This window comes from Sapajus apella, unplaced genomic scaffold, assembly GCF_009761245.1.
Source record: "Sapajus apella isolate SASKATOON/1434 unplaced genomic scaffold, GSC_monkey_1.0 scaffold21, whole genome shotgun sequence".
Lineage (NCBI taxonomy): Eukaryota > Metazoa > Chordata > Mammalia > Primates > Cebidae > Sapajus > Sapajus apella.
This window is the reverse complement of record NW_022436961.1, coordinates 9,944,033-9,955,712: the sequence shown is the minus strand read 5'-3', so window position 1 is coordinate 9,955,712 and position 11,680 is coordinate 9,944,033. Positions and strand designations below refer to the sequence as shown.

Sequence of the window (11,680 nt, the reverse complement as noted above, 5' to 3'; positions counted from 1 at the left end):
AAAGAAAGAAAGAAAGAAAGAAAGAAAGAAAGAAAGAAAGAAAGAAAGAAAGAAAGAAAGAAAAGGAGAGAGAGAAGAGGAAAGAAAGGAAGGAAGGAAAGAAGGAAAGAAAGAAGGAAGGAAGGAAGGAAGGAAGGAGGGAAATCAAGACCAGAAAGGTGAAGTCACTTACTCATGGCCACACAGCCTATCAGAGGGAGTGACAAATCTACAAACAGGTCCCAAATCTAAAATTCTGCTTCCACTTTATGCTCTCTGCTATCAGAAGACTAAATTCCAGGACTTTTATATGAAGTCACTTCCTTCTATCTAAGTTTTAAAGGAGTATAGAAATTGAATAAAAATTACCAGGACTATCCACCCACTCCCATAAAATTTAGAAAGAAAATAAAAAATTCAGGCTTTAATCAAAAATGGATAATGATCATGTGGCCTGAATGCCCACTAAGGAAACCAACTTATGCCACAGCATAAGGAATTCTGAACATGATCTATTTGTCTTTTGAGACAGAATCTTGCTCTATCACCCAGGCAGTGGAGTGCAGTGGCACGATCTCAGCTCACCGCAACCTCCACCTCCTGAGTTCAAGCAATTCTCCTGCCTCAGCCTCCCAAGTAGCTGGGATTACAGGCGCGCACCACCACGCACGGCTAATTTTTGTATTTTTGGTAGAGACAGGGTTTCACCATATTGGTCAGGCTGGTCTTGAACTCCTGAGCTTGTGGTCCACCCACCCCGGCCTCCCAAAGGGCTGGGATTACAGGTGTGAGTCACTGCACCCGGCCTTATGTGTCTTTTACAGCAAGTGGAATAAAGCAGTGGGTTGTTTCAGCAATATTATTCTTTGGAAGTTCCCAAATAAAATTTTCATCTATCTGAAATGAATGATCTTTTCAAAAAAGTTGTAAAAATGAACTAAATGAGGGCCAGACCCAGTGGCTCATACCTGTAATCACAGCACTTTGGGAGGCCAAGGCAGAAGGATGGTTGTAACCAGGAGTTTGAGACCAGCCTGGGCAATATAGTGAGACCCAGTCTGTATAGAAAATTTTACAAATTAGCTGGGCATGGAGGTGTACACCTATAGTCTCAGCTACTCAGGAGGTTGAAGCAAGAGGATCGCTGGAGCCCAAGAGGTCAAGTCTGCAGTAAGCCGTGATCAACCCACCACACTCTTAACATGGGCATCAGAGCAAGACTCTATCTCAAAAACAAAAAGTTAAAAAAATGCCCCCATAGAATGCGCTTTATCCCTATGATGTTCTACGAACTTCAATGGCTTGGGCAAATGTGGAGTTCAGAGAGGAGCAAGGGTCAACTTTCCAGGGGAGGGCAATGCTGCCCAGTACTTCACAGATCTGAGTCTAAGTCAGACCTCCATTATGCGCCTGGGATATAGAGTTAAAGATATTATTAGATATAATTAGACCTATAAAAACAATATAGAGCCCCTGATTAAAAACTTTAGTCTTAAAGATGTGCTCCCCTCTCATGAGTCTACCTTGATTTACCTTTTTTTTTTTTGAGACAGCATCTCACTCTGTCACTTAGGCTGGAGTGCAGTAGTGCAATCATGGCTCTCTGTAGCCTCCAAGTGCCATGATGAACATTGATGCAAAAATCTTCAATAAAATACTGGCAAACCGAATCCAACAGCACATCAAAAAGCTTATTCACCACGATTAAGTAGGCTACATCCCAGGGATGCAAGGCTGGTTCAACATACACAAATCTATAAACGTAATTCACCACATAAACAGAACCAAAGACAAAAACCAGATGATTATCTCAATAGATGCAAAGAAGGCCTTCCACAAAATTCAACAGCCCTTTATGCTAAAAACTCACAATAAACTAGGTATTGATGGAAAGTATCTCAAAATAACAAAAGCTATTTACGACAAACCCACAGCCAATATCATACTGAATGGGCAAAAACTAGAAGCATTCCCCTTTAAAAACTGGCACTAGACAGGGATGCCCTCTCTCAACACTCCTATTCAATATAGTATTGGAAGTTCCAATCAGGCAAGAAAAAGAAATAAAGCGCATTCAATTAGGAAAAGAAGAAGTCAAATTGTCCCTATTTGTAGACGACATGATCATATATTTAGAAGACCCCATTGTCTCAGCCCAAAACCTCCTTAAGCTGATAAGCAACTTCAGCAAAGTCTCAGGATACAAAATCAATGTGCAAAAATCACAAGCATTCCTATATACCAACAACAGACAAACAGAGAGCCAAATCATGAGGGAACTCCCATTTACAAATGCTACAAAGAGAATAAAATACCTAGGAATACAACTAACAAAGGAGGTAAAAGATACCTTCAAGGACAACTACAAACTACTGATCAAGGGAATAAGAGAGGACACAAACAGATGGAAAAACATTCCATGCTCATGGTTAGGAAGAACCAATATTGTGAAAATGGCCATACTGTCCAAAGTAATTTATAGATTCAATGCTATCCCCATTAAGCTACCATTGAACTTCTTCACAGAACTGGAAAAAAACACTTAAAACTTCATATGGAGCCAAAAGAGAGCCCACATAGCCAGGACCATCCTAAGCAAAAAGAATAAAGCTGGAGGCATCATGCTACCTGACTTCAAACTATACTACAAGGCTACAGTAATCAAAACAGCATGGTACAGGTACCAAAACAGAGATATAGACCAATGGAACAGAACAGAGGCCTCAGAAGTAATGCCACATATCTACATCCATCTGATCTTTGACAAATCTGACAAGCAATGGGGAAATGATTCCCTGTTTAATAAATAGTGTTGGGAAAACTGGCTAGCCATATGCAGGGAGCTGAAACTGGACCCCTTCCTTACACCTTATACAAAAATTAACTCCAGATGGATTAAAGATTTAAACATAAGAACTAACTCCATGGGCCAGGCGCAGTGGCTCATGCCTGTAATCCCAGCACTTTGGGAGGCCGATGTGGGTGGATCACAAGGTCAAGAAATCGAGACCATCCTGGTCAACATGGTGAAACCCCGTCTCTACTAAAAATACAAAAAATCAGCTGGGCATGGTGGCGCGTGCCTGTAATACCAGCTACTCAGGAGGCTGAGGCAGGAGAATTGCCTGAACCCAGGAGGCGGAGGCTGCGGTGAGCCGAGATAGCGCCATTGCACTCCAGCCTGGGTAACAAGAGCAAAAAAAAAAAAGAACTAACTCCATAAAAACCCTAGAAGAAAACCTAGGCAACACTATTCAGGGCATAGGCATGGGCAAGGACTTCACAACTGAAACACCAAAAGCAATGGCAACAAAAGCCAAAATAGACAAATGGGATGTAATTAAACTTAAGAGCTTTTGCACAGCAAAAGAAATAATCATTAGAGTGAACCAGCAACCAATAGGATGGGAAAAAGTATATGCAATCTACCCATCTGACAAAAGGCTAATAACTAGAATCTACAAAGAACTAAAGCAGATTACAAGAAACAAACAAACTCATTCAAAAGTGGACAAAGGATATGAACAGACACTTTTCAAAAGAAGACATATATGAGGCCAACAAACATATGAAAAAATGCTCATCATCATTGGTGATTAGAAAAATGCAAATCAAAACCACATTGAGATATCATCTCACACCAGTTAGAATGGCAATCATTAAAAAATCTGAAGACAACAGATGCTGGAGAGAATGTGGAGAAAAAGGAACAGTTTTACACTGTTGGTGTGAGTGTAAATTAGTTCAACCATTGTGGAAGACAGTGCGGCAATTCCTCAAGGACCTAGAAATAGAAATACCATTTGACCAGCAATCCCATTACTGAGTATATACCCAAAGGATTATAAATCATTCCATTATAAAGACACATGCACATGTATGTTCCTTGTGGCACTGTTTATAGTAGCAAAGACCAACCCAAATGCCCATCAATGATAGACTGGACAAAGAAAACATGGCATATATACACCATGGAATACTATGCAGCCATAAAAATTGACGAGTTCGTGTCCTTTATAGAGACATAGATGAATCTAGAAACCATCATTCTCGGCAAACTGACACAAGAACAGAAAACCAAACACTGCATGTTTTCACTCATAGGCGGGTGATGAGCAATGAGAACACTTGGGCACAGGGAAGGGAACAACACTCACAGGGATAGGTGGGGGGTGGAGGGAAGAGGAGGGATATGGAGGGGGCAGGGAGGGTGGGAAGGAATAACACCAGGAGAAATGGCTGATGTAGGCGACATTGGTGGGAGTGGGGGATGGAGACAGCAAACCACCATGGCATGCATGTACCTATGCAACGATCCTGCAGGATGGCACAAGTACCCCAGAGCCCAAAGTACAAACAAAAAAAGAAAGAAAGAAAGACAAATGCAAAGAGGGAATTTTGAAATCACCAAGAGAAAAGCAATTAATCACATACAAGGGAAAAAAAAAAAAAACACAAAAATTCAGGTATAACCTTAAGACTGAAAAAAAACACACACACACAGACACAAAAATTAGCCAGGCAGGGTGGCACATGCCTGTGGTCCCAGCTACTTGGGAGGTTGGGGCAGGAGAATTGCTTGAACCCTGGAGGTAGAGGTTGCAGTGAGCCAAGGTCACGCCACTGCTCTCCAGCCTACGTGACAGAGCAAGAGTCCATCTCAAAAAAAAAAAAAAAGAGAGAAAGAAAGAAAGAAAAAAAAAAGACTGGTGATGAATCAAGAAGGTGTGGCCAGAGCACATTTCTATTACAGAACTGAAAGCGATGCCATTCTTAAATTCTAGACACATACTGAAGCACTTGAATTACAAGATTCCGGGAGAAAAGTTGTCATTTCATCACTGCCTGCAGGATGAATCTCGGAGTCGTGATCGAGAGTGCCCTAGAATACCCTTCCTGGGAAAGAATAATGTGTGTATTTGGAGCTGAGTCTGACTGCCTCATATTCTTGCAAATGCTATGCCTTCACAACCAGCAACACTTTCATCCTAAAATAATTCTAAATTTTCTACTGTATTTTGAATTAAGATGGACAGAAGAAAGACAGACTATCTTAAAGGGACTTAGCAGCTTGAGCGTGCCAGCTTCAAAATTTTGGCCATTCAGGGCCAGTTGAAGGTATAAGAGTCTCAGAAATGGGCCTGGCATAGTGGCTTAAGCCTGTAATCCCAGCATTTTGGGAGGCCGAGGCAGGCGGATTACCTGAGGTTGGGAGTTCGAGACCAGCCAGATTAACATGGAGAAACCACAGCTCTACTAAAAATGTAAAATGAGCCTGGCGTGGTGGTGCATGCCTGTAATCCCTACTACTCAGGAGGCTGAGGCAGGAGAATCGCTTGAACCGAGGCAGAGGTTGTGGTGAGCTGAGATCACGCCACTGCACTCCAGCCTGGGCAACAAGAGTGAAACTCCATCTCAAAAAAAAAAAAAAAGATTCTCAGAAATGGAACTGAGAGATGATTTCTGTCTTGCATGTCTGACTGTAAAATGAGAAACCAACCTTAGGTGACATTCTGAGCTTTCAGAACCTGGCAGTTTGTGAGGCAAGGCGCAGTGGCTCACGCCTGTAATCCCAACACACTGGGAGGCCGAGGCGAGCAGACCACTTGAGGTCAGGAGTCTGAGACCAGCGTGAACAACACAGCGAAACCTCATCTCTACTAAAAATACAAAAATCAGTCAAGCGTGGAGGCAGGCCCCAGTAATCCCAGCTACTGAGGAGGCTGAGGCAGGAGGATCACTTGAACCTGGGAGGCAGAGGAGGCAGTGAGCTGAGATTGCACCACTGCACTCCAGCCTGAGCAACAGAGCGAGACTCTGCCTCAAGAAAAAAAAAAAAAAAAAAAAAAAAAGAACCTGGCAGTTTGTATGCCCCTCCTCCTCCTACCTCTCCCTACTTGCAGGAGAGGCGAGGCAGAAGGCAAGGAGTTCTGGGAAGACTCCTTTGCTCATTTCTGTTCTGGTAATTGGGGAGTCAACTGAGTTAATAAGCAAGAGGTAATACCACAGAGAATTTTTAGAAGAAATGTATCTAATTATCAAATTTAAACTATTCACACTAAAGTATGATTTATCAAATAGGTTTGACTGTCCCAAGATGTTTTCACTTGCTAATGTATAAATCTCCTGAAGCCCCTTAAATGGTGACGGTCCTGGGGAAGAGATGATGTGACAGACGGAGGAGATGCCTAAAGGCCTTTGGACAACTCCTCAGGCGCAGTTAGTCCCTCCTTTCAACTACACCTCAACACTCTTCATTCATTTCTACCTGGTTACTCCAAAGGCCCAGTAACAGGTGTCCTTCCCAGTGTGACCCTTTCGGATTCTTCATTCAGCCACAAAGAGATGTTTCTAGAGTATTGATTGTATATATATCCTGATTAAAATCCTTCAATAGCTTCCCAAAGATCTCAAGATAAAAACGAAACCGTTAGCTTAGAAAACAACACAACCTGAGCCCAGACACAGTGGCGCGTCCCTGTAATCCTAGCACTTTGGGAGGCCAGGCGGGTGGGTTTCTTGAGGCCAGGAGTTGGAGAGCAGTCTGGCCAATATGGCAAAACCCCGTCTCTACTAAAAATACAAAAATTAGCTGAGTGTGGTGGTGCCTGCCTATAGTCCCAGCTACTGGGGAGGCTGAGGCAGAATTACTTGAACCCGGGATGCAGAGACTGCAGTGAGCCAAGATCACACACCTGCACTCAGCCTGGGTGGAGGAACAAGACTCCATCTCAAAAAACAAAAACAGAAAACACGTGGACCATGCTCTGCCTCTCTAGCATCCTCTCCTGGTTTGCAGCAAACAGACTCTGCTCCTGCTATTCCTGGAATGTGGCTTCCCAGACTGTACTCTGGTGCCTACCTGAGAACGTTTCCACCTTCTTTAACCGTGCTAGCCGTTCTGCAAGACTTTCAAGTCTACCTCCTTTGGGAGGCATTACGCTTCCCAACATCAAGTCAGGTTTTTTGTTTGTTTTTGAGACAGGGTGTCCTCTGTCACCTAGGCTATGTGCAGTGGTATAATATTGGCTCACTGTAGCCTCAACCTCCCAGGCTCAAGCAATTCTCCCCCCTCAACTTCCAGAGTACCTGGGACCACAGGCATATGCCACCACACCCAGCTAATTTTTTTTTTCTTTGGGAACTAGGATTTGGCCATGTTAGCCAGGCTGGTCTCAAACTCCTGAGATCAAGCGATCTGCCCGCCTCGGCCTCCCAAAGTGCTAGGATTACAGGTGTGAGCCACTGCACCCAGCTAAAAAATCAGTTTACAGATCTATATCATCACATGCACTTCCATTGCAGAAATAAAGGCAATGTCATTCCTCAATCCTAAGATTCCAGACATATACTAAAGTGCTTAAATTATGCAGTGCTAATAATGCAACCTCACAGGAACAAGTATTCAGTGGATCTATTTAATGTGGAAACTAAATAAAAACCCAAAATAGAGAGCCAGATAAACAGACTGATACAATGCCTCAATTTAAAGCACAGATTTTTCTGTTTTGTTTTTTTTTTTTCTTGAGACAGAGTCTCGCTCTGTCACCAGGCTGGAGTGCAGTGGCACAATCTCTGCTCACTGCAATCTCCACCTCCCAGGTTCAAGCGATTCTCCTGCCTCAGCCTCCCGAGTAGCTGGGATTAGAGGCACGAGCCATCAAGCCCAGCTAATTTTTTTGTATTTTTAGTAGAGACGGGGTTTCACCATGTTGGCCAGGATGGTCTCGATCTCCTGACCTCGTGATCTCCTGACCTCGTGATCTGCCTGTCTCGGCCTCCCAAAGTGTTGGGATTACAGGCGTGAGCCACCACGCCCAGCCAGAAGCAGAATTTTTTTTTTTTTTTTTTTAAGGTGGGGTTTCACCATGATGGTCAGGCTGGTCTTGAACTCCTGACCTCAGGTGATCCACCCACCTCGGCCTCCCAAAGTGCTAGGAGTACAGGTGTGAGCCACAGCGCCCGGCCAAGAAGCAGACTTTTAAAAGGGAAAGCAGGGTGTGGTGGCTCATGCCTATAATCTCAGGACTTTAAGGGGCTGAGGTGGGTGATCACTTGAGCACAGGATTTGAAGACCAGCCTGGGCAACACAGCAAGACCCCCATCTCTACCAAACAACAAAAAAAAAAAAGTTATCTGGGCATGGTGGTGTGCACCTGTAGGTGTGGTCACAGCTCCCAGGAGACTGAGCAGGAGGATCCCTTGAGCCCTGGAGGTCAAGGCTGCAGTGAGCTATGATTGTGCCACTGCACTCCAGCCTGGGTGGCAGAGTTAGACTCTGTCTCAAAAATAAATAAAATTAAAAGTGGGGTGGCAGCACAAGACTGTGAAGTTTATGTATGACACTAAGAACTAAAGCAATTCTTCAAGAGCATGGATTCTTTTTCATCTTTGTTTTTCCTATGAGGTCTTATTAATAATTATTAGTAACTATTCGTCCTCCAAGAAGGGCTTATAGGTTATTTTGTAGCAATTTTCCTACCTGGCAGGATACCTGAATTAAAATCCCTCATCTCTAGAAAAAAAATGTATAAATTAATAAATATTGAATAACTGCAGACTAAAAAAAAAAAGCAAATAAAATCCCTGATCTGCTTTTATCATTTATATAATTATGTTATGAGGAGCTGGTTCAATAACACTGACACAGTGTAGCTAATATTTCACATGACTAAAGATAAAGTCCTGAACCAGATGATATTCTGAAGTTCCATCCCAAAATTAAGCTTTCTCATCCCATAAATTACATCCACGAGTAAAAATTCTCCATAAAAGATTAATGAAGAAACAGTAATCCAGACAACTTATCAGAAAGTGAGTTTCTGGAAATATTTTTTAAAAATATATATATAACAGGTTTACGATTACTTTATCTTCATTTTCCTTTCTGGTAATTCAACATAATCTTTTGAAAACTCCAATTTCATTCTCAAAAAAATCTGAAAAACATTGTAAGTAAATTTAACTTTAAAAAATTTTTCAAAATCCCACATTCAGAAACACTGTAACAATTGTTCATTGTAGAATGCTGGTAACTGAATTAGATATTGAGTATCTTACTGAAATCAACTCTTTACATTCCAAAGTTTAAAGCATTTAAATATGGGTTGGAAATGTATGCCTACTGAACAATATTTGTACATCTATAAATAACATTATTCTTTTTTTTAATTGCATTGTAGGTTTGGGGGTACATGTGAAGAACATGCAAGATTGTTGCATAGGTACACAAATGGCAGTGTCCTTTGCTGCCTTCCTCCCCATCACCTATAACATTATTGCTTTTCTAAGCTATATTCTTTTTACTTCCTGAATTTAACCCTAGTTTCAATTTTTTTTAAAAAATTCTGCTTGTAAGATAAAACCTGACAACTGTTTTCTTACTGAATAATAAAAGACAAGCAATGATAACACTGTAAGAGTTGAGATCGTGTTTTTAATTCACTGTTACACACTGCCATCTAGCAGGAAGTGAGCGAAAGAGATATTAGTGGAACAGACCTGAAAGACCACCTGAGGCTACCCAATCGCTTCTGGCTTCTCCTTATGCAGAATAAAGTTTTTTGTTGTTTTGCTTTTTTTCTGAGAGGGAGTCATGCTCTGTCGCCCACGCTGGAGTGCAGTGACACAATCTCGGCTCACTGCAACCTCCGCCTGCCAGGTTCAAGCAATTCTCCAGCCTCCTGAGTAGCTGGGATTACAGGCGTGCACTACCACGCCAGGGTAATTTTTGTATTTTTAGTAGAGACAGGGTTTCACCATGTTGGTCAGGCTGATCTGGAACGCTTGACCTCGTGATCTGTCAGCCTCAGCCTCCCAAAGTGCTAGCATTACAGGCGTGAGCCACTGGGCCCAGCCCGAAGAAAGTTTTAAAGCGGAGACTACAGTGCTGCTAGATTGGAGGCTGTGAAACTTTCACATTCAAATACGTGAGCTGCTTATTCAATGCCTGAAAGGCCTCCATTTGAGACTACCGTAGACCAGGGAGAAACACTGCCCTAGTTGTAATGTGCGTTCACTAACAAGCCCAAGATTGGTCGTGAGCTTCCTAGGTGTCTCATTGGAAGGAAGGAAGGATGTACGAAGGGAATAAGGTCCTGAAAGCTAACTTGCCTGATTCAAAATTGTGCCCAGCCAGAGCTGCATGCATTCCACAAACGAAATTAACAATCCAAGTCATGTCATGCATAAAACTCTGTAACCAACTATTATTGCAGGGAGCAGGGGGGAGGCTGCTGGGGCCGTGGTGTTAAGTCATTTTGTGTGACATTTGCTTTAAAGAATCATGAAAAAATCCCCAGAAAATGTTTTAAAATCACAGCAAGATTATTTCTGTAGTTTACACAAAATTAGCTCTGTTCTGAGGGTACTAATCGGGTGCAAAATACCTAACACATGGCTTGCAAATGGGATAACCCAGGCCTGCGGTGGCGGCTGCCTTCCCGGGGCATTTTCTCCACTAAATACACCGTGCCCTCTTTAACTGGAAAAGTCACAGATGCCTCAACTTCAGCACAACATTCCTGCAACAAGTGATTCTGGGAAGACCGAGGGGAGAACGAGGCAGTTCGCGCCCCGCCAAGGCGGATTAGGTTCTGGAATAGACGGCCGCGGGCCGGGGGAGGAGGCCAATCGCAGGAGGCGACGGCGCCGGGAGCCCACGCTCCTCCCCCGGGCTCCAGCGGAGGCTCGGGCCCGGCACCCGCCTCCCGCCGGGTGGATCAGGCTTCAGCCTCCGGCAGTGGCTCTGCCTATGCGCCGCTAAGTCCCCAACACAGACTTGGAGTCTCTTACACGCACCCCATACTCGGCACAGAGGGCGGTTTCCCGGAGGCAGCGTCCCAGCTTTCGTGGGACCAGAAGAGCATCTTTCCGAGTCTCAGGATCAAGCCCACGCCCCCACCAAGCTACCGCCGAGGCCAGAGGGGACGCGGCGCTCCCACTCACCTGGCGCGGAGCAGCCTTAGCCCCGCGGACCGCAGCGCCGCTTCCTCTCTCCCTGGGAGCCCCTGCCTGGGCGCCGGGAAGACCCGGAGAGCGGATCGGGAGCGGCGGAGGAGGTTGCGCCGGCGAGCTCGGGGAGCGTTCGGGCGGAGCCAGCAGGGATCCGGGTTTTCACCCGTGCCCTGTTTACAAACACGTGGGGCCCGGGTTGTGAGAACACTGGACCGCCCCTGGCTAGTGATCCTGGCTCGCAGTCCGCCTGAGGCCACGGCCCTGGGGAAAGTTCTCGGGAAAGCTGCGGGGGCCCTCTTCTTCAAGACACTGGAAACTTTCTGCTTCTCCAACTGGACTAGGAATGGAGCGCATTCAAAGTCACCTATTTAGGCCAGGTTCGGCGGCTCACACCTGTAATCCCAGCACTTTAGGAGGTCGAGGTGGGCGGATCGCTTCAGCCCAGGAGTTCGAGACCAGCCTGAGCAACACAACGAGAACCTGTCTCTACAAAAAAATACAAAAATTTGCCAAGTGTAGTGGCCCGTGCCTGTAGTCCCAGCTACTGGGAGGCTGAGGTGAGGGGATCTCTTGAGCCGAGGAGGTAAAAGCTGTAATAAGCCGAGATCAAGCCACTGCACTCCAGCCTGGGCAACAGAGCACTCTCTAAAAATAAATAATTTTTTTTTTTTTTAAAGAAGGTCAAAGTTACCTATTCAAGAAAGTCAAGAGCTTTGCAAGTTTCTTTCTCTAAGGCTGGACACCG

The 11,680-nt window shown here is 44.4% G+C and overlaps 1 protein-coding gene across 2 annotated transcripts in view; it reads right to left on the bottom strand.

Annotated features, from left to right (window-relative positions):
- Nucleotides 1-11,272, bottom strand: part of FUT10 (fucosyltransferase 10) — a 112,713-nt gene extending 101,441 nt beyond the window's left edge. For both annotated transcript variants that reach the window (XM_032288271.1, XM_032288272.1), the window contains exon 1: nt 10,927-11,272. The gene's annotated coding sequence lies outside the window, so the exon portion shown is untranslated. The remainder of the gene's footprint in view (nt 1-10,926) is intronic.
- Between the last annotated feature and the right edge of the window lie 408 nt (nt 11,273-11,680).